This window comes from Pezoporus wallicus, unplaced genomic scaffold (assembly GCF_028554395.1).
Source record: "Pezoporus wallicus isolate ANWC-B61680 ecotype Strahan unplaced genomic scaffold, APGP_CSIRO_Pwel_v1 contig_8705, whole genome shotgun sequence".
In the NCBI taxonomy this organism is placed as follows: Eukaryota; Metazoa; Chordata; class Aves; order Psittaciformes; family Psittacidae; genus Pezoporus; species Pezoporus wallicus.
The window spans coordinates 579,971-603,367 of record NW_026638439.1 but is presented as its reverse complement, the minus strand read 5'-3'; the positions used below and the strand labels follow the sequence as shown (position 1 = coordinate 603,367).

At 46.2% G+C, this 23,397-nt stretch overlaps 1 protein-coding gene across 9 annotated transcripts in view; it reads left to right on the top strand.

The window, feature by feature from the left end:
• AUTS2 (activator of transcription and developmental regulator AUTS2) overlaps window positions 1-23,397 on the top strand; it is a 733,350-nt gene that overhangs the window by 641,097 nt on the left and 68,856 nt on the right. The gene's annotated exons all lie outside the window — the stretch shown is intronic.

Sequence of the window (23,397 nt, the reverse complement as noted above, 5' to 3'; positions counted from 1 at the left end):
ACTCAGCTTTGGAAGTCTGAAGTTTCATCTCCTCTAATTTAGGCAAAGCTGAAATCTTGGTGTTCTGCACACATGGGAAGTAGGAGTTTAAGTCAAAGAGGTGAGGTTTTTTAAAGGTTTTAGCACTGACCTGCATCTTCTCCCAAGGAATTTAATGGCAATATGCCTGCTAATGTCTATAGAGGATGCAGGCCAATGCCAAACATGTTTTAAAAGATGTGTGCAGTGTCCCTTTCACTCCTCTGCTTGCAGTGAGAGGGGAGCTCTGATGAAGAGCTCATCCTGCATGTTCAGGAAGCACAGTGCTGAGCTCTCTGACCTGCCAGCATGTCTGTGTGGCACAGAGAGATCTTCTGGTGTGACCTCAGGCCTGAAGTGGAGGTTCCCAGACCTGTTTCTGCAGGGCTTGGGTGCGCTGAAGTCACATCCACAATGATTACTGCATTTGAATCCAGTTTCGTGTGGTTTAATATCCACCACGCTCTGTTGAGGTTGGGTCCAATTATCAGTATTTATTCCCAGAAGCCCAGGGAGCTTTTTGTCAAAAGACAAAGCAACAGAAGTGCCACGGTATGCAAAATAGAGACCTTTGTGTTGCAAGTGAAATATTTAGATAGGAATCATTACTGAGTCCTTTTACAGCAACCTTGCCAGAGAGAGAGGGTTGGGAAAGAGCACACAAAGGAGGTAATAGCATCTGATTAGGTAAGCAGCTGAAGAACTGATGGGGAACTGTGAAGCTGATCAAGGCGTTGGGACTTTCTGTATGAGTGACATTCTGCAGCAGGAAGCAGCTACCAACCGAGGAACTGCTCTTGAATATTTCCCCTAGGACTTGTCTTTTATTGGTAACCTTGCAGTATCCTTTGCTGGAGTTGTGTTTCTTGAGAATCCAGTGACTTGTCTACGAGGTTTAACTGACAGCTCCCCTTGCAGTTCCAGCTGGGTGGGATCCATCCCAAGCACGATGCCAAGGAAGAGTGAGTGGCTGTGCGTGGTGGATGGATATTTTGCAGCTATCCTCTAGTGTTCTGTGTCTTTTCAAGTCTGAGACTTGCAATGAGCTGAATAATACCTGCCATGGATGTGTTCTGTCAAATAATATAGTAGTATTTTCTGGATGCAGTGCCCAGTTTAACATTACACCTGTGATATCCAGCTGTCTTCTCGTTTACACCAGTGCAATGCCATCAATGGGGAATCACTTTTACTTTAAAGTACTGTACATCACCGTTCCAGCAGTCGGGATACTGAGTAACAGTTTGTTCCTTCCTTTGCTTTGTCAGGACTGTAGACCAGCAAAGACATTATCCCCATGGATTTGCACATTAACCTTCTTAATGCTTCCCTCCTTCTTCAGAAGCAGTTCCTCATTTAACTTGATAAAGGCATATTTTTCCTCAGATATGAGCACAGAGGAATCCAACTGAATTTTGTAGTAAAACAGCTCTTTCAGGAGAGAAAAATAAGGGAATTATTCTTGCTTAGGACCTGGCAAAGTGAATGTGAACTTGATATAGGAACAGTGCGATTACATCCTAGCTGCTCTTTACTTATTTTCATTTCTAAAATCTGTGAGACATCATAGATTTATACTCCCAGATCTCACATTTGCAGTAGGAGCTAGTTTAGAGCACAGTGTATGATACGTGATCCGTAAGAAATAGGACTGCAGCTTCCCGGAGCTGGAGGAATTGGCTATACCAACTTAATCCGAGTCTACCTCCTACAGAGAGGATGTAGGAATGAAATGAAAAGTAGATGTAAAGTTTTGTGTATTTATTACTTTTTAAAAACACTTTTCATGGGTGAAATCTGTCTTTAATGGTGCATTCCAGCTGCGGTGCTGAGCGGTATTGCATAGCTAATGCATTGGGTTGGTTTTGTTTATTCTGCAGAAATGATGGAATTCCATTTTTTAGTAGACTCACCAGTGCTCCTTTATTATTCACAGGTCTTAAACCGCATGACAGGCTGAACTGCAAAATCCTGCAGGATTTTAATACCAGCTTCTTTGCAAATCTAAACTGGTTTTCCAGCCCACTTCTTGGTGGGCCACAGGGGTTTTTACTGTAGTGTAATACACACTTAAAGCTTCTTATGGATGGCTACGTCTGCAAATAAGCTCAGAAGGGAGAAGAGGGAATGCACTGTGTTACCTGGAGTTGAGCAGGGAGGAGATTATCATAGGAGAAACCTGAACGAGAGGTGTGACAGTTTGACTGAGGTGCTTACTCTCAGTATATAATAGACACAGGCAGTTTCTAAAGGATCATGGAGTTACGAATCCAGCCTTCACTCATCATTATGAAACTTCTGGCTCTCTTGCTTGCTTTTATGAATAGAGAAGGTGGAAAATGCTAAGTAGTAAAGAACTGTGTATATTTAGTTCACGTGTAACATTAGGGTTTATTTTGTTTCACCTGTGAATGCTTTTAGGGAATAAATGCAATGCATTAGCCTGGATTCAATTGGGCAATGAATGTCTTAGCATATGTCATGTGCAACTGTTAAGACGGGACTGTCTTGTTCTAGACATTCAGAGCCTGAGTTCATAAATAAGGCTCTTAGGCAATGCAGTGACATAAAAAAGCAATACCAGAATTTCTCAACTGTATTTTTTTTTAAGGAAATTTGCAGACTTACTTGTAATCTCTATGCAAGGTCGGCATAAGGGGAATTTGGTTTTCCATCAGGGTCTCTAACTGATCTCCTTGCCGCCTTCCTATACCGTATAGCTTTCCTGAGCCCATGTGACTTCCAGATTTGCTCTAAAATAAAGGAGATCAAAGTCTGTCATTATATAATTTAGATTCCTTTATTATACTCCATAAAGCAAGTTGATGAATGGAAGGTCTTCAGAAATACAGGCAAGCCCTACGTCACAGCCACGAGGCCTGAGCGGCTTTGTGCGTGGTACGTGCCCTTACAACACCACCCGTATTTCTTGCGTACAATATTTATACTTCATTCAAACTAGGGCAGTAAAAATGATTAAGGGAAGTTCACAGCTTTTGAAGGATATTACCATGCTGGAGTGCGTGCTTGAAACTTCCTAAAAATATTTATACGTGCATACGTTTAAATAAAGATGGATTTGCAGCACTGTGCATCCGAACCAGTGCAAGCCCTCCATGGCTCCCTGACTGCAGTGCTGGGAGGCCAATGCCACAAAGGTGTCATAGGATGTGACCTTACAGCCAGCTTGGCTGGGAATCTTCGAATCCCAGCCTGGTTTGAAGTGGAAGGGATCTCAAAGCTCATCCAGTTCCAACCCCTGCCACGGGCAGGGACACCTTCCACTAGAGCAGCTTGCTCCAAGCCCCTGTGTCCAACCTGGCCTTGAACACTGCCAGGGATGGGGCAGCCACAGCTTCTCTGGGCACCCTGTGCCAGCGCCTCAGCACCCTCACAGGGAAGAGCTTCTGCCTAATAGCTCATCTCAGTCTCCCCTCTGGCATGGGGTGAGTGGTTACTAACGAGAGAGGTTTGATTTCTGTAGGTCTTCAGTAGGGCATCAGCAGTACAGCTCCATTGTCATTAGTTACACATTTTAAGAGGCAGGTTCTTCATTGCCGTGTCTTGATACCTGAGTTGCTGTTGTTCATTGAGTGGTTTTGGCCTGATCTCATCACATCCTGGGCAGTGCTGAGTTTTCTCCATTTCCCATGAATTCAGGAGCACAGTGCAGAGCTCAGATGCTGCCACGAGCCAGGCTGCTCATACTCTCCAGGGAGGCCCAGCCAGCAATTTAGAGCTCCCGTATCTGGTCAAAAGCAAGATGTATCTGTAAGCCCAGGAGGAAAGCTCATGCTGCAGTACTTTGGCCTTAGGCAGGTGCACAGAGAACCAGAAGCTTCTTGCTGAGTGTTTATTCTTCCAAGCTCAATTTTGCAGATGCAGGTAAACTGAATCCCTTCTTTCCTCTGCTTGTCCAAGCAGGGCCTGTTAAAGAGCTGTCTGGTGCTTGACAAAATGCCAGTGTAATTCCAAATCTGCTGCAGACACACTGCATCCTCTAGGAACAGCTTTATCTGGTGGTCTGATGTTGCTTTTCGCCCAACTGTGATGTATCTGATGTATATAAAATACATATAAAAGTTTATAATTATATATACTTGCAGGCACAGATGAACACAGACCTGAAGGCTCAGACCATCAACCAGCCTCATCTCTGCTGTAGCCTGCTGGAAGTTGTTGAACTTGTATAGAAAATCAGTCACAGCTCTGCAATTTCATGCTTTATCATTTTTGTTACATGTATGAGGGAAATTATAAACCTTGTAATTTTCTCTCTTACTATCTAAGAAGCTTTAGATAACATCAAGATAGGGAAGTAATACAAAATAAGATGCCTCGATACATTAGTGAACAAGATCTAACATAGACACTGTATACCTCAGTGGCATGAAAAGGAAAAGAATTCAACCTTGAATTGGTAGGATTAAAAAACCTTGTGAGGAAGAGGGCTTGGGAAGGTAGTGCAAAGCAAAACATGCTGTCAATACATGAGATCTCATTCCTGTCTTATTTTAAAGCTTGTGAATAATGGTAGGTGGTTTGTGGCAGTGGGATTCGTGCCTTCAGACCCCTGCAGACCTGTGTGCCAGGGATGAGATCGACCCCAGCCAGAGAGTCTCCATGTCCCCACTGCCACCATCACTGGGCTCCAGAGTGTCCTATCCCACCAGACAAAACCCAGCCCTGCTCTTGCATCCATCCTGTTCAAAACCCCAAACCAGTCTGGGGTTCTATGCTAACGTATTTGTAGTGCAAGTCCTGTAGGTTAATTCTAGCTGCAGCTTTTAAAGAAGTCATGTTTGAAGCTTCTCTGTCTTCTTGTGGCAGTTGGATTTGTCATCTTGAACTCCGCCTTTGATTAGCAAAGTTTTCCTTTATAGCTGCATTTTAAAAAGCCATAGTATTTAATGATAAAGCACTTTACCCTGTTTGTATTTCTGGCTCTTTCTGACTGTAATTCCCTGTGACTGGCTGGTCACCAAAAAGCATATAGATGCTTTCTCCCATAAAATCGGAGTATTGCAGTGCACACGTTATGTTATGAACTACACATTATCACATATGGGGTGCTAGAAGAAGGAAGAACATTTTCTAATACCTGCCCTGCCTTCTGAAAGTCATAGGGATGGTGGAGGAATGGGAGAAGAGAGAAAGGAAATAGATATTTGACTTGATTAGCTTTTGCCCTCTTCACCTAACCTGGGAGTAAAGCTGAGGACCCATTATCAGGCTGTACAGAACTCCTCACGTCCCTGGTTTGACTCCTGCAGAATTGCATTGGTGCACTGAAAACCACACATGCAGTGAAGCTTATTCTGTGAGGGCTTGACTGCCAAAAATAAACCTCATTGGGATTCCTGAGATGGCTGCTGTCAAGGAAAGTCAAATTTGGAGCTTTAAGCATGCGAACAGTGTCATTTTAGAAAGTCTGTTCACCAAGGAGATAAATAGGGATTAGCCTCCCAAGCTGCTTTAACTCCCCTACATCCTAGTGCGTGCCAGGGAGGGAAGGGAAGAGCCACCGGTGACGGGATCATATCAGGGTTTCTCCTGTCGGCCAGATCCCACCAGCGCTGCTGCGGGAGCGAGTGGGGACACTGTCCCCTGGCAGAGAAACCCTGGCAGCGTGCAGGGGGTGGTTGTGGGTTTCTTGTTCACCATGAGGTTTTACCTTCGCAGTGTGGCTTCCTGAGCCGTTTCTTTGAGGCTGATTGTGCACAGGTTTGCTGAAGGGCAGACTGGGGAAGAAACACAGGGGGCTGGGTTAAAGCGTCACTCTTGATGTACTCTAGGTTACCCTGCTCTTGTAGGAGGGTTGGACTAGGTGATCTTTTGAGCTCCCTTCCAACCCTTAGGATTCTGTGATTCTTCCCTGTGAGGGTGCTGAGGCGCTGGCACAGGGTGCCCAGAGAAGCTGTGGCTGCCCCATCCCTGGCAGTGTTCAAGGCCAGGTTGGACACAGGGGCTTGGAGCAAGCTGCTCTAGTGGAAGGTGTCCCTGCCTGTGGCAAGGGTTGGAGCTGGATGAGCTTTAATGTCCCTTCCAACCCAAACCGGGCTGGGGTTCTGTGATTCAGCCCCATGGTTTTTGTGCCGTAGCCATCTTACTGTAGCAGACTGAGAGCCAGGAGCTCCCTTGTACCTGTCAGCATACACCAGCTGAAAACACAAAAACAAACCAACCGAACAGAAACCTATCGCATCACTTCTCAGAACAGCGTTATTCTCAGTGTTTCTGTTAAGTACCATCAGTTGCAAAACCCTTCATGGGTGTTTTTGTCATAGTGAACATGCAGATGCCTCTTTATGATAATTTCTTTCACCATATTTTCCCTAAAGTTTTCTGTATGGGTGGGAAGTGTGAATTTTGGTGTAGCTTTTTGATAAACTGTTTGAACCTGGAAGCGCTTTGTCTGAAAATGCTTCAACAGAGATCCTAGATCAGCAGCAGCCTTTTGCCACTGCACACAATTGCCAGGTACATCCTGAAAGTAGTTCCTTCTTCTTGCATGGTTCCAGCAACATCATTAAAAAAAAAACCCTTGTCCTTTGTACTTCCTCCCCCCTCCATACATGCACATTTCTTGTAGTAAATTCATTTTGCAGTCCTGACTTTGTGCAAACACAATGTTGTGCTGCAAGCATTAAAAGGCAATTTAGTACTCAAAGGATTAAAAGCTCATGTTAAATTGAAGACTACACTTGGCATAAACATTAAAAATTGACAGAACACCCTACACATTAACTGCACCAGGGCTCCATAATTAGCATTTAAAAGTAAAACATCATTTCCTTACTGTTTCCTACTTACTCATTTATAATGCATTTATTATAATACAAATGTGAATATGAGGCTTTTCCACTATTGTCAGTTAGTAAATATCAAACCCCCTGCTCCTGTTACAAACATGGGCCTATGTACGAGGAATCCGGGATGAATGGTTTGTTAATCCAAATCTCAAATGCATGATGAATCAGCAGTGACTAACTAACCTCATTCTGGGTCTAATTCTCTTATGTGAGCATCCACAGAGAAAGCTTGGGGCTAAGCAGTGTTGAGTTTCATTGTCTAGCATCGGGAAAGGGAGCAGAGGATAAACTCTCCTTGTCGGGATTTTGATGTTATTGTGTTGGGTCTAGTGTTGTGCAATGTGGGAAAATAGATATATGATTCATCCTGTAATGTGGAAAATTTGGTGCAGATTGAAATTTGAATGCAGGCGAAAGAGAATGAGAAAGCCAATCTCATTAGGGAAGCGGAAAAGAGAGGCTATCAAGTGTTAAAGGGATAGCACTTTATTGACTTGTTTTATTTTTGGATGAGATGGTGTTTTGTTCATGCATACTAATGAAGACCTTTTTGTCATTAAAAGTGGAAGGTAAGATGGCCAAGTGCTAACTCTGCTGGGTTTCAGCATACTTCTGTGTTTGATTTAAATCATGCCCCATCTCCGCACTGGTGCGGCATTGCCTGTATTACATCTGGCTTGAGGCTTTCCTCCTGTTCCACATCCCCTAGAACCACTTCCCTGCACTTCCAGCAAACGTATCGGGCTTCAGTCAGACCTTTGCTTTCAACAGATCCATAGCTCTAGATGCACTGGGAGATTTTAATTAAGCTGCATAGATCATCCTGGGCGTCATTTGATCAAGGTTACAATGCCAAAACCCGTCTCCACCTCCAGACCTGGGTCAGTGAGCAAAGGTTCCTTCTCGCCAGCACAAAAGGAGACATTCACTCTGCTGGTCAAGGCAACCACCTGCAATTGGGTCTGGCTTTCTGCTGGTGCTGCGTATCAGATCCAAATGGCACGGGCTGGGTTCACAGATGCCCCGTGTTCAACACGGTGGGGAGGGAGCTGGCCACATTACTTCTGTGAAAACCCACCGCTGTTTATTCCTATTTAGAAACGCGGTAACATGCAGATAGTCTTGAATATGCTTCCCCGTTACCTCTGCACAGCTTGCTGACATGATAAACTCCTTTTTGTTCCTGCTCTGAAACCTCGCCTCGTATCCCGCGTCGTCCAGGGTCACTGCTGTGTGGAAGACAAGACCACGTTTTGTTCAGGCTCTGTGAAATGCAATTAGAAGCCCCTCCACAGCCAGCAGGAGCTTAAGTTAAAAGGAGAGAGGGGGAAAAAAGGGACCTCCCCGCCATCCAGCAGTGTGTTGACTTTGAAGTCCTGGGCCATCTTTTGTGAGTGTGTCCCCAAGGGCTTTTAATCAGGACCTTTGCCTTGTCGTTCGGGTAGGGGGGGTGAAAACCTGACACAGTTGGTGGGGTTGTCCCTGTGTGTGCCAGGAAGAAAAGCCTTTGTCAGAATTTCCCCTGACCCAAGCACTTTGTTTCTTTGTCTCTCCCAGACGACTGTTTGAACTAAAAAGAAGACGAAAACTCTCCTATGTGCTAATGGTATTTTAATAGGGAGCTGGGTGACTTCTTGCGAGCTTCCCTGCCAGGTCCAAGGCAGAGATGAGGCTTTTGGTCTGGAGGCCTCTTAAAGCCAGCTCTTGCAGCTTTTTACAGCCTCTGTGTATGTCCTGGCTGATACAAAGAGGCGTATGGTGTAATATTGCAACACAGTGTTAGGTAGAAAGACTTAATTATTGGATTATGTGTTATTCTATAGGCAGAGAACCTTGATTTGGTCACGATTAACATCGTGTCTGCATAGAAACAATTTATCAACTAAGAGTTTATCAACTAACAGTTGTTAAATAAATGACCATAAACCCCAAGCATCATGCACCTTCTATAAATAAGGGCAATGATCTATGCTCTGTTTTCAGTAGTGTTTTGCAGGTGATGAGAACGCTGCACCGAAATACTGAGATTTACATTAAAATTCAGGTTGCCAGTGTTTTACTCATGAAAAATCTACCTGAGCTACTTTTTAAAGAAATCTTTATGTATCTCTTACAATCTCACTTTGCTATTGAAATATGTACAGCTGGACTCATAACTATGACTTTTATTCCTCAGGTAGAGGCATAAAAAAGTACTCAGTGTTTTTTAAATGATGTAAAATATTTCTAAAGTAACTCTTCCATCCCAGTTAAACAAACATTATCTCCTTACCCATTTTTCCACTCACATTTTGGTACGCTGCAGCTTTTTCCCTACATTAAATCAGTTCCTCTTTAGAAAAAAAGTGAATTATTAAAAAAAAGGGAGAGAAAGAGAGAGAAGATTTTATAGGAACAAATAGATTAATAACTAACCATGATAAGATCTGGCAGCCTTTTCTTAGAGGTATGTGTGGAGCAGAACATGGAGCTGTGTTATCAAAACAGGTTAAAGTTTTATCATGACTCTCATGTATTATATTAGATTCGCAAAGCACACCTCCTCCAGTAATGCCTGGAATAATCCCGGCTGGATATAGATCAACTGATAAACTGAATCTCAGGAACAATAGCTCAGCTTTGGTATCAATTTTACTCTTTCAGCTTTCTCTCCCTGACCTTCCTATCATTTTTCAGTTGTATTATTTTGTATTTGTCCCTTTCTTCCTGCAAATTTGAACATCTATTTTGTGGTAGATGCCAAGCCTTCAGCCTTGCAGATCATTCATGGGTTCCATCCCATTTATGAAACATTAGATTACGAGAGAAAATAAACCTGCCTGCTCCCACTAACACAATAACACCACACACAGTATTACTTGCAACATGACTTACACATTAATTAATAATAGGAGGAGTTTCTGCAATTCATCTTGACACTCCACAGTCCTGGCTCTCGCTATTCTCACAGCTCTAATCAGCTGTGTATTTCCAACTTGTTTTGCCCTCTCAGTAACTGTGGGTCAACCTTGCAGGCTTGAATCCAGTGGAATGTTTCAATGATGCTTAAGTCCAAATGCCACCACAGCCCCATTAGCTTCAAAAGTTCTCCTTTTCACTCAGAGTTTAGCGGATATTTAAGTGCTTTGCTAGGTTAGGGTCAAAGTGTTCAGCACCTTGTTGGACTATGTCTTACCTACCTCCTCATTAAAGATACATCAGAACATCTGGCATGTCTTTATCAAGCAGAGAGGTGCAGCCAATTGACTTTATATGACAGCTGAAAGTGAAGGAGATCAAGGGAGCTTGAGAGACAAAGAAGATAGGTTTTGTTAGAATCATAAATGAAAGGAAAATAGCGTTTTGAGAGCGAGTAAAAACTGATTCTTGTGTTAGAAGGATTTTACTTTCAAGGGGACTTTAGATCAGGGCTTTCTGAGGATTTGGATGTGTGGATGGAGACCAGAGCAGAGTCCGTTTGTCTGCTTATTTTGTTGTTGATGGTTTTTGTTGTGTGTACCGTGACCTTCCGCAGTACTTTGAGTGTAGGTACCTGCAGTCCCACAGCAGAATTGGGAGCCTTGAAAAAGGTACTAGCATAGGCTCATATCATTTTGACAAGTGGGTTAGAAACAGCAAGGAGCCTGGTAGGCTTAACACAGAGTGAGACTAGACAGGACATTTACAGCCAGAGGTCAACTGTACGATGTGAATTGATTTCCAGTGTTTCCAAAATGATGACCAGGGAGAAATCTTCTCTGTTGGCTGCAGCATCAGCTTGATTCACTCTCATGATACAAATTAAAAGGTCATTTGTATTTATAGTTCTGTTAATGATTGTCTGAAAAAACCTGTTTTAAACCCAACGTCGTGTCTGTGCTTTCTCTCGTGCTGTAAGGTCAGTGCGTGTGTGTGATGGACCCTTTGTTCCATAGCAGAAGCGTGGGAGATCCTGGATGAGGTTCTGCTCTCACTGGAGGATCAAATAGATGAAAGTGGGCAGTGCTCAGGTTTTGGTGCTACCTGACCTGACTCATTTGATGTCCTCCCCCTGAGGAATGGGAAATAACAATATCCTTTTTCTCTTGTGCTGGTTGCAAGGCGTCTCTCCTCCCGTGGGGTTGTGTTGTACTTCATGCTATGAGGCCCAGATCACAAGTATTTTCTGGAGCCCAGACAGTCGAGTGGGTCAATGCAGGGGAGATGTGCCAACAGTGGTGGCCCATGGCCCACCAAGATGATGGCCAGGGTACATTTTTGGAGGTCCTTAGAAGTGGAAAGGAGGGAAGTGTTGTCCCTCAGGTGATGGTGGCCTTTGCTGCAGGGACAGAGCTGGAGTCTCCAGACGATGGTTGGGGTTTGGCCAGATTTTAGGCAGGTTTCTGTTATTTGATGCCCGTAGCAACCCTCATTCTGAGAGAAGTCTCTGCTTCCCCAAGGCAAAGGTCTGCACAGTGAACTTTTTCCCCTACCGTTTTTCCCCATAGGAGGAGGCTTTCTGTGTCTCTGCCTTTTCTACAACCTGAAGCTTAGATGCAACTGGAAAAACCCTTTTTTTATAAAAAAGCCAGCATAAATGTGAACGGTGCAAGTGTCAGGTTTACATTTATCCTTATAAGGCACATCAGCAGTGGGTACGCGTTTCTGCTGGGCTTATTCATTAAGTGTTCCGCATAGCAAAGGAAGTATCTCCAGTGTTATTTTCAGGCTCAGTGAACTCCAGAATGTATTTGTGAGTTTTGCAGTTATGATGACATCAATATGGGAACGTGAGGGAAGGGACTCAGTGGCAGCAGGCAGCTTTCCTGCCACTGCTAATTTACTGTCTCTTGGAGAACCAGATCCTCGCCACTTGAAGTATTAACATCATTTCAGCTCTTAAGTAAAACTAAATAAATCTTTTCATCTTCCCATTGAGTGGCAGGCTCCTTAAGCAGATCACAAGCTTTATCCTGCTTTGTCTGAGCGAGGAGGAAAACTTTAATTGTCCCCATCTTGTAGTGCAGGTATCGATTAATAAAATGTATTAGCAAAGATCTTGGCCTACTTTTTGCACCATCAAACAAGTACTTCATGACTGTATTACTATGAAAATGGCATCACTTTAAAGCACTGGATTTGAACCCCTTTGTACTTTGCTTTCACTTGATTTTTTTTTTTCTCTTATCCCATTATGAACAATAAAGTTTCTCCTGTACTTCAGTATTACACAGCAGAAGGAAGAGGAGGTGGTGAGGAGCTCTTAGCCGAGGGTACCAAGCTGGGATGCGGTGGCAGAAGGATGTGCTACCAGCCAGGCAGCCTGTCTGCAAGCGCAGACTGGTCAGTGAACAAATGTTAGGTGGTGAATCTGTATAATTTACACTAATTTAGCATTTGGTGGGTAGCAATATTAAGATGACTCACGTGCTAAGAGGGAGAAGGTGTGTTTATGAGGACCATAACAAATAGGTCTGTGTAAGATAAAGAACGCTGCCTCCCACCTCATTTAATCCTCTCTTCTCCTTTGGGTCCTGTTTGTAGCATCTCACTTATTTTACTCCCCTTTGTAGCTACCTACCAGCCTACCTCTTCCCCACATCCCTGTGAACACCGGTTTGTATCGTACATCATGCATAAAGCGCCTGTATTTTGCACACTTGCTGAGTGGCAAATCCGTGTGAGTTCTACTGATTTACTACTATTTATCCATCTATTATTTATATTTATCAGTATGTTATTTATATTTGCTACTATTTATCAGGGCCCTGAAGTACTCTGAAATTTTAAATACATCTTCTCATATCATAGCTGGGAATTGCTGGAAATCCTGCCTTTTCATAGCCTCAAAATGCAGCTTGACTCAGTCTCAATGAGCCTCTCCAGTTTGCACCTTGCCAGGCCACGATGTTGTACTAAAGGCTTTCGTTTTACAGCACTTTGAGTGTTAGTACAAAATGGTTAAGGCCTGACAACAATGTGATGCTTTCAATCTTGATGCTTTTATCAAACCTGCCTTTGCCTGTACCTGCTAACGTGTTCTGAAGCCAAGTGGGGCTTATGGCGTCTGGAATGACAAAGCATTTCTTGCAGCAACAAAAAAAAAGTGTTATTGCAGAACACTTTGTAATCTGTAAATTTGGAATTAAGGCTCATTTTATAGCACCAGTACTGGGAAGTCCCATAACACTTGGATTTTATGCAGTGCTTTTATATCCCATGCTGAAAACTGAGGCGCAGAGAAGTGAAATGAGACTCCAACTGCCTTCCACACCAGGAAAAAACTGAAAATAAACCCACTGCTGCCTGCTGTTCCATAGCTGCTGGGCCACACTTATACCTTGACTGAAATTCATGTTAGCCCCCCTCTGCAGACACATAGTGGCTGGGTACTACGTTGGGTTGGGAGGAGTGGAGAAACACAGTGGCATCGCTTAAAATAGCCAGAAAAGGACCCTTAGTCCTTTCTTGCCTTGTTCCCTTCACATTCACAAATGTTCATCTCTGTCTCTCCTTTTTTTTCCATCCTTCCTAGGGGCGATGACTGACAGATTAATATATGTCTAGCTACGTGTCTTAGAAATCAAAAGGAAGGTGCTGTCAGAATCGCTTGTCAGAAAATGAGATTAGGCACACTTGTCATTTGCTGAGGATTGCAGTCTTTCAGAGATAAGGTTGCATTTAATGAGTGTAAAAAGCCTCCTTGTGAAAAAGGGGGTGGTGCAGGAGAGGGAGAATGATTATTTTTCTGGTGTCAGCTGAGTGCTTTATCATATAACTTGATACTGTGGCACCCTGGCAGGCACTGATAATGGCTGCTGGGGCTATTGCACCTCTTCAGTGGCTCTGCAGCTTCAAAAGTGATGACTTGTTACCTGCTTTTAAACTCTTCTTGGATGTCGAAACCCACTATCCTAAGGGAAAGAAGCAAAAGCATGTACAGTGTGTTTTAAAGAAAGACCTGTGAAAACACACAGCATAAAGGGAATGTGCTAAATGTATAGCCACTTTCCCCGGCAAACTATAAAGAATACTCAGCGGGTTTCAGTGAAATATGGAACTTGTCTGACAAGTGAAGGATAACTAATGAGAAGCAGAGCTGTATCCCACTGAAACCAATTGTGTTTTGTTATGGAAAATATTTATCAAGCTTTTTTTTTTTTTCCTCCGTTTGTTGGTTCTCCTAACAGTGCCATAATAACTCCTTATGTATGGGATTTGGTTTCTCTCATCTACATCTCAGTTACTTCAATCAGCAGCGGGGTGGAGGGGTTTTCTTTGGTTATCAGTTGGATATTATCATATCGTACATGAATATTTTAGGTGAATGTTTCATTCGTCAAAGTAATGGTCATTCTTTTGCCAAGTTAATGCCTTTGCATGCTTTAGAAGCTGGCTAAATGCACAGATTTATTGTTTGCAATCTGCTGTCTAAATACGAGTTGACAGTCAAAAAGGGAATTTATCTCTCCAGCAGAAGAGACCCTACATTAGCCGCATGGTTCTGCAATAGTCTGTCTTTACTTGGCATACCTCTTTTAAAATTACCCTTGGAAGAAGAGATTTCTCTCATATATCTCCTCATCAAACGAGATGTGATTTTCATTATTGTGCTTGAATGTTAGAAAATGAAAGAAATTACTTGATTGGTTTATGGTGCTGATTCAGCATTTTCGGGGCTAAAAATGACCCGAAAGACAGACTGGGATTACAGCGCGCAATAACGGATGCTTTATTCAGTGATAAGAAGGACTCTTCTTCTGACTAAGAGAATGAAAAATACTTCTCCCTTATTAGTTGCTTCAGTCTCCAGATATTGACAGACAGATTAACTTGAAATACTTCTTCAGCTGCAGAACCTGCCAGCAGGCAGAAACCAGGGGAAGGGAATGGCCACAGCTTCAAAGTGGTGGTGCATTTATGGAGTGGACTCACAGGAGTGCTAGTGGAAGGGGCAGAATTTGTATTTCATCTCCTTACTCAGTGATAGGACCTTAGAAATGTTCCCAGTTAGGCTGTAGTGTAGGTAGGTAGCAGCTCAAGAGCCCAGCAAGGTCTCTGGGAACTGAATCCTGTGAACCTCTGTTCCATCTCTTGTAACTCAGAATTCAAACCGTAGGAAGACATACAGAAGAGATAAAACACGTGTATTTTCTGATGGAAAAGTTAGAGCCAGGGGTTGGTCTGGGGATTCTTGCTCGTCATGGTTGGCAAAGGGAAGAAAATACATCTGTGGTATTCCCCTTAAGTTATTTGGACAAGCCTGGGGGAGAAATGGCTTCACGCTTATAGGACTGAAGATTTCTCTTTGGTACAGTGAATGGGTTCAGAAAATGATCAAACCTCCCCCAGGGATGCAGAACCGGGCTGAACCCTGCCCTAAGAAGCAGTGGAGACCACTTAGTATTTTATAGGACCAGGCCCATAAAGGTAGGGAAGAGAGAGCAGCCCTATTGTTCCCTCAGCCCCACTTTTTATCTTTGTTTCCATTTGAAACCCGAATCATAAAAGTGCCTGCAGAGCAGTTGCCTTGCTGTTCCTCTAAATGAGAATTCCAGCTTTTATGCTAATTCAGTTTCAGGTTTCTTTGAACCTGCAGTTTATGGGCCTCTGCTTAAAACTGCAATCTGTTCTGCATAAAAGCAGGAGTACAAAGTGGTTTAGTTCTGCAAATGCTGCAGAAAAAAAAATCACTAAAAAAGTTGCTCTGTCATTAATACGCTCTCGCAAAAGTTTTCCACTTTCTCAGAGGAAAAGCTTTGTGTGCATGGGCTGTGTCCAAGGGAGCGTGAGCAGCAGGTTGAGGGAGGGCATTCACACACCCCCACACCTACCCCCCCCCCCGCAGTCCTGTGTCCAGCTCTGGGGCAACAACACAGGAGAGACACGGAGCTGTTGGAGGGAGCCCAGAGGAGGCCGTGGAGATGCTGCGAGGGCTGGAGCAGCTCTGCTCTGGAGCCAGGCTGAGAGAGCTGGGCTGGGTCAGCCTGGAGAAGAGAAGGCTCCTGAAGGGGAGACCTGAGAGCAGCTCCAGTGCCTGAAGGGGCTGCAGGAAACCTGGAGAGGGGCTTGGGACAAGGGCCTGTAGGGACAGGACAAGGGGAATGGCTTTAACCTGCCAGAGGGGAGACTGAGATGAGCTCTTAGGCAGAAGCTCTTCCCTGTGAGGGTGCTGAGGCGCTGGCACAGGGTGCCCAGAGAAGCTGTGGCTGCCCCATCCCTGGCAGTGTTCAAGGCCAGGTTGGACACAGGGGCTTGGAGCAAGCTGCTCTAGTGGAAGGTGTCCCTGCCTGTGGCAGGGGTTGGAACTGGATGAGCTTTAAGGTCCCTTCCAACACAAATCACTTTGTGGTTCTATGGAGAACTTACCCAGTGATGTTACATGGTCCAGTAGTTCTGTTTCCATCTGAAAGATGCATTTTCTTTTTGTATCACCTTCTTCCCTGCGTTACTTAGCTGAAGGCTTATGAGAGCTCTGTCTCTGCTGGTAGGCCCATGGAGAAAGCATCACTTTGCTTTGGTGCTAGTGCTCACCCTTGGGGTTGATGCTGCTGTTACACAGCAGGACAGAGCCTGGCCTCCTGGCAAAACCCAGCCTCAACAGGATTCACATTTACTGACATCTGTTGCCATCATTTCATGGCACAAACCAGCAGTGATTTTGTCATTGTTTAGATCACATTCATGAATAGGTCCTTTTCATGACCCTCTTTAAAGCATTAGAGTCTAAGTACTTTCTGGTTGGGACGTTATGCTGTGGCTTGCTGTTCAAATCCATAAAACTCCACTGGTAGCTCCATAAATTCTTCTCTTGAGGAAAAGTACCTGCATGTCCTTGCCAGTAAGGGACAAAATTATGTATGTTTTCAAAGCATTGTGGAGGACTTTATAAGGCATCATAATCACGTTCCGAACTCATGTCTTCTGGAAAGATCAGCAACTTAATGGAAACATAAATGTTTCCAGTCTTTCACAGAATACCAAAGAATTGGAATACCCAGTTTTCATGTTGCCAGGAAAAAGCTGCAGAACCTTCCAGGTGAGGTGAGGTTTGCCATAAATAATTTAATCCAATATAATCTGCTGTAATTTCAATATTCATTTGTTCCTTGTGCCAAAGATGGGTAATTTGTCTTTGGAATTACTCTCTGACTTGGAAACGAATGTCTGCTGCTCTGCCTGCCGTCGAGGCGGCTTTAGGTCATTTTTATAACGTAGTTGGATCTGGAAACCTCTTTGAGAGAGTGAAAGATCTTGAAATCACTTTTGATCCAAGTTCAATGCACTTCATTTGGCTGTTGTTGTGGCAGGAACAAACGTCAACGCTGACAGAGACCACAGACATGAAAAACATTCTGGCAAGTTCCCATGTAGATAAGAGACAGAAGGGTTCACAAGCCTATCCAGGCATGACCTACAACATGGGAAGGTAGTGATGTCAAGAGAGGGGGAGGCTTGAGCCAAAGGCCATTGAAATCATTAGGAGGTGCTGGTGGGGTTTGTTTCTTCTTTGATGTCCTTTGGCTGGGGGTGAATTCCTAAGCTCTCTCATTCAGAATTATAAAACACATTTCATGCATGTTTAATGTTCTAGCAGGAAAACAGAGGTCTTCTATTTATCTCTAAGGCACGAATAATGAACATAATGAGGCCCACAGCCCTGCCAATAAACCTTAACAGCCCTAGGGAGGTGAGTAGGTAAATGCATTTCTGATTTTGTGTATGCTGAGATTTCAGGTGTGGCATGTGCTTAACGCTTGAAAAATCCAGTACAGACAAGCCTGCAGTTTAATCCAGGCTAAATTTATCAAATTAAAGTCTTGTGAGGAGTCTAGGCTTTAATTAGACCAGCTCTTACCATGTGGAGAGGTGGAAAGTCTTGACCAAAGTGCTCATAGACGGTATGAGCTGCCACACCTTAACATGGTGCATTTAATTCCCTGTGCTGGTACCATCTCGCCATGCGGGCAGTCCCAGTCTTCTGGCTGCTGTGCAGGGAACACTCTGCCCATCTAATGCCTTTACCAGTTTATTTTTGGTGGAGGCTGAACACTGCACTCAGGCCATCCATTTCCTTTGCTGAGCCTGGGAAACAGCCAGTGGACTGCGATGGCTTTTGGCCACTGTCCACTGTTTGTTCTGTAAAGCAGAACCCCTCTGTTGGGTTTCTAGACGAGGAGATGGAAACCACTTCTCTGACAGCACAAGGTTATCTTTGCAATATATGTTTATTTAGAGATGCTAAAACCTGTGATGTTTTACCAGCTGAAGTCTATGCTCAGATATGTTCTAGAAAACTAGGGATAACTGTGCTGAGGTGGACAGCTTGGAAGAGCTCTTGCTTCCCTTGCTGTAACCAGGATCTGAAGTTGGCCACAGTTTTTTAATCTTCTGATGAAGACCATTTGTCACTCCTGGTCAGACACAGTGAAAGCACTGTCGTGTTTGCAGCCACTGTCTGAGTTTGGAGCTGTGGTGGGTGCATTGTCTCCTGCTTGCCATTATCATCCCGGTTGTGCTTCTTCCCATGTAGTTGTTCCAGTTGGAACCATTGCAGTCAGTGGTATTGTACCTCAGCTAGGAATTTTGGAAAAGCCACAATGTAATGGTGAGGGGGAAAACTGTTCTTAAATGGATCAGAGCGTGATGGAATGAGGAACGAGTGAAAAGTATTTGCATGAGATCCTGTAGTTCTACATCGGTAATGGGCAGGGAGGTTTTCTCAGGAGTTTTTCCATAAGTACAGCACTTGTGTGGACAGCTCAGCCCATGCTTTCCCTCCCTCCCCTCTCACGCTGCAGTGTTTGCAGGGGGTAAGCAAGACCTCTGGAACCACTGCAGTGTTTGGTCTGTGGCTGCATCCAGGGACCACCTTGGAACCCAGGGGCCAGCAGAAGAGGTTTCTCTCTTCATCTCACATCATCCACACCCCATCCCCAAGGTGAGCCTAGAGCTGGGCTGGGACATGGGCATTCCTTTCCAAGCTCCTGTTGGCTTTTGGGCGCGCTGCACTTCTCCTGGCTCAGGTGAGGCCAACCCCGCACCCACAGCTGGTGGGTCTGGTGATTTGGGGCTGGTGTGGGTAGTTCTCATCTTTGCCTTGGGGGAGTCAGCTCCTCCAGGCTGCAGGGGCTGAGGTGAGTAGGGTTTGTCAGCCCTGTTTCTGAGGTTTTCACTCAAATCAGGGTGAGCCCAGTGGAGTTCAGTTCCATTCTCCTGGCCCAGTACTGGTTTGAAACCAGTTTCAAGATTTGAAATCTTGAAAACATAGAATAGAATCATAGAATAGTTTGGGTTGGAAAGGACCTTAAGATCATCAAGTTCCAACCCCCCTGAGGGCAGGGACACCTCACACTAAACCATATCAGCCAAGGCTTCGTCCAACCTGGTCTTGAACACCGCCAGGGATGGAGCATTCACAGCCTCCCTGGGCAGCCCATTCCAGTGCCTCACCACCCTAACAGGAAAGAATTTCCTCCTAAAACATTTCCCGGGCAAGGCCTTACGAGCCTGTGAGCCCCATCTTAGCACCTATCCATCTCCCAGGAGCCATCCCATCACACAGGAATACCATGCCGTGGGCATAACTGCCTCGTGCCTTTGCAGCAGTTCGGTTTATAGGAGACACCGTTTGGCTCCAACTGCCCCGCTTCAGTGGCTGATCATTCATATAAAAACGTACCTGTGCGTTTGTTTTCCGTGGTGGCTGTGTCACTAATGGGAATTACTTAAGGAAAACCCGCAGCCACTGAGACATGAGCTGCCCGTAACGCTCTGGTGCTGTGAGTCGAGTGGGTCCCTGGCAGCCCCGGAGCCTCGCGCGCCGGCTGGCTCCGTGGGGGCCGCCCGCTCTGCGGCTGGGGACGGGTGTTCCTCCCGTTGAATGGAAGCCCATGAAATTCCCGTTAAGGGAACACGCGCGATGCAGTGCGGCGGCTCCCTCCCTCCTGCCGCGCTCCCCGCTCAGGGGGAGCCCCGTCCAGCCCCGCGGCCGACAACGGGTCCCCGTCCGTCCCCAGGCCCGAGTTGCGACTCCGCCTGGCGGGACCGCGCCTCCCGCGGACACCCACCCCCCCCTCCCCGCCGTTCCAGCGCTGTGGGGACACCGGCGGGGCGGGGCGGGCGGCGGAGGGAGGAGCTGGCGGCGGCGGGCGGGTGGACGCGGCTCGGGGAGCGCCGCGCAGTGCGGAGCGGAGCGCAGCGCCCGGTTGGCGGCGAGGGGTCCGGCCGGCAGCACGCAGCCCGCAGCCCGGCCGGGCGGAGCAGCGCGGAGCGGAGCAGCGCGGAGCGGCCGTTCCTCCCCTCCCTCGGGGATTATACAGGCTTGCGGGGTTGTTTCGGCGGGGCCGGAGGAGCTTGGGGCCGGGCTGCTGCTTCTCCCCGATGGAATTCACCTGAACGCGGCCGCGGCGAGCCCTGGACGGCGGGAGGGACGGTGCCCCGGCGGGAGCCCGCTTTGTCTCGGGAGAGGACGGGCATGACTTTTTAATACATACGTATATCACCCCCCAGAATAAAACCCCCTAAAGCCGAAGAAGCAGCAGCCACCCGCCCGGAGGAAGGGACGCCTGGACCGCGGAGGGCGGGCGGGAGGAGCGTTGGCCCCGGGACCCGGAGTTGCCCGCGCTCCGCCGCACATGGTTTTCTTTGTCCTGCTGCCGCTCTGTTAGCGCCCCTCGCACAGCGCGCCCCGATCGCGCTCTCCTCCCTCCCAGGGAACCATCTTTGCGTGAAGAAGGGAACGGGAAGGATGCCCGCCGGGCGGCCCGCGTGCCCGGCCCTCGGAGTTGTGCCCCGGAGGATTAGTTGGGGTTTGGCTGCGGGGCGTTGAGAGCCGCACTTGGATCCGAGTGTCCCGCACCGCCATGAGCCCCGCGCCGGCAGCCGCCGTTACCCTGCTGCGAGCAGGTAAAGCCTCTTCCCCTCGGCGGGGGGCCGGGCAGCGGGGCCCGGCTCGGTTCGGGGTCCTCGCGGGGTGAGGTCGGGCCGCCGAGCCCGGGCACCCGGGGCGGGGTTCCGAGGGGCTCCGCGGTAGTTCCTCGGGCAGGTGCGCGGCGGTCGGGGCCGGTGCAAGTGGTGCGGCGGGGACCGTGCCAGGAATGAGTCAAGCTGCGCTGTCTGGACAGGAAACATTTTAGTCATCCACGCGCTTGAATGACAGCGCAGCCCTTGATGGGGAAAACGCTCTTTAGGTCATATTTTTATTATAATTATTCCCCACCCCCATTTATTTTTTTTTTTTGCTCAGGGATTGCTGATTTGTTCATTCCCCGTTGCAAAAGACTGAGCCGTGCCTGGTAACAAGGGGGTTTCTAAAGGAAAAGGGCCCAAGCGCACTGAAGGAGCTGTTTGTACCCGGCGCTGGGTTTCGTTCGGAGCTGCGCACGGAGCAGCTCGGCTCCGGGACAGCCGCTGTACGCAGTGTCCCGGAACGTAGCGCTGCCAACAGTGTCTTTCCGTCAGCTGCTCCAGTCAGACCTGGAGGTGATCGGGGGGAAGGGGAAAGAAGAGGGAGTTTAGCTTGTCTCGTGTGAAAGGGACAGCCAAGCTCCTCTCCGCGGCTGGAACGCTGAGGTCTGACCACGTTGCCTTGAAGCACCCAGCGTGGGCATAAAGGCACTTTGTTGCCTGCAGAGATTGCTGTCAGTGCAGCGGGGATGTTAGGTCAGCACTGCAAAGGCACTGCGTGTCACCCGTCTGCCTCAGCGCCGAGTTGTTGGGGTTTCTCTAAATGTATTTGGCTTTTTGCTACTCCAGTGTTGTTCCTCTAGTGCTGTTGATGATGTGACTCCCTAAGTACAAAAAAAAGAGGAGTTGCGTGGAAATGGATAGCGCATCAATCTGCTGGCAGAGGTTGTATTCACTCCTGCATCATTGATGCCGTGCCCTAAGTGCTGTTTTCGGTTTAAAGTCAAATTTTCAAGTACTGGACCAGGCAGTCAGAGTTCCATCTTGCTGTTCAAGCCAGTGGAATGGGGTTTGGGTTATTCTGATGGTAACCCAGGCAGTGGGGTTCTCTCAAGTTGCTCTTCCATTCAGCAGCGTGTGATCAGTAATGCAGAGGGAGACTGGCTCTCGGACAAGCTGTGTCTTTGTCAGACGAGTTCTTCTTTAGTTACCCGTTGTGCTGAGAATCATCTCCCACTTTGCTTACGAGGGGTTCTCAGCCAGGATGTATTTATTGTGCAGCACTTTATGTCCGAGAAGTGCCCCTTCCCGATCGCACAGCCGTGTTTGTGACTGGTTTGTGCCATAGCACAGAAAACGATTTTGTTTGGAAAACGATGGCTTAAACCTGAGCTGTGTGTTCAGGCTCGGTGTTAGAGCAAACTTCTTAACAGAAAATGTTTTTCTAGTGTTTGGAAAAACGAAGCAAATGGGAAACTTGGAGCTTCCCTGCGCTGGTTTGTTTTGACATAGTAAAATGAAGTAATAGCTGCAACTGGAAGAAGTTTGAGTATTTAATACTGGGTTTTCTTTCTAAAAAGAAGGAATGGTTCTGAGAGTTTTGCCTTCTGAGAGGAGCTGCAATGAAAAAGGCAACAACAGATGAAATTCCCTGGCAAAGGTTGTTAGTTTTCATCGTGGTTTGCAAGGTTAAGAAAGCATTGAGCAGCTCTGAATTTGTTGGACTAATATTGGACTGCCCTTCAAGCACATGGCCTGCTTGATCTTTGAAATTTGTGCATTATTCACATATTTTCCTTAATTTAGAGAAAGTCATCACTGAGCCATAAATCCATCATTGGGTAATAAATCCCAGTGTTTACAAGGTATTTAATCGAGAAGAAATACACCAGCCCTGCTTTTAAATAAGCCAACAGTAATCTAGTAAAATCTGTCTAGAAACTTGAAAAGAAAGAATAAAAAGCCATTTTTAATAATTAACCATAGAAATTCTCTATGTTGTTAACTTGAGGGCAGACAAATTATTTCAGTGCCTTAGTACACTGGGTTAGACAGTCTGAACCATATCTACTTATTTATCGGTAATTCCACATCGAAGTTTTTAGTGCACTTGAAGCATAGATGGTGCTTGCCTGATGGGTTTTATCGAGTGGGAAGTGAGAAATTCCCTCCCTTTAACAAAAACAAAAAGAAACGCAGCCTGCTTTAGGATGTGTTTTTACGTATTTTGCCTGAATCCAGAGAGAAAACATTCCCTAAGAGAAGAGGAGACTGTCTTGAGTATTGTATTTTATCCCCGTTTGCAATATTTCGTTACTGAATGCATTTCTTTTGCTGTATGTTCAACAAGAAGGTTATCTGCGGGGTTGGATCCAAGGTACAGCCCCAAATGAAAGAGTTCTCTGCATTCTGTGAGTGTGTAGGGGGTGGAAGTCAAAGCTTTCGATGCGTGTATGTGTGTATTCTGTTTGTGCACCAAGACAGCAGAGCACAGAGGCATAAACTTGGTGCTTTCTGCTTTGGGGCTCGGGATGTTTGTCAAATTGACGTTTGCAGTGATATCTTCCCCCGCCTGGTTTCTTGCCATGGTAGTTTCTGAAAGGGGAGCTCAGTGTTTTTGTGTGAAACTTAAAGAAGGCGTTTTAATCATGGGTAGAAAGGTTAACCGGCGTGCTTGCGTGCAAACAGCAGTAGTAGACGA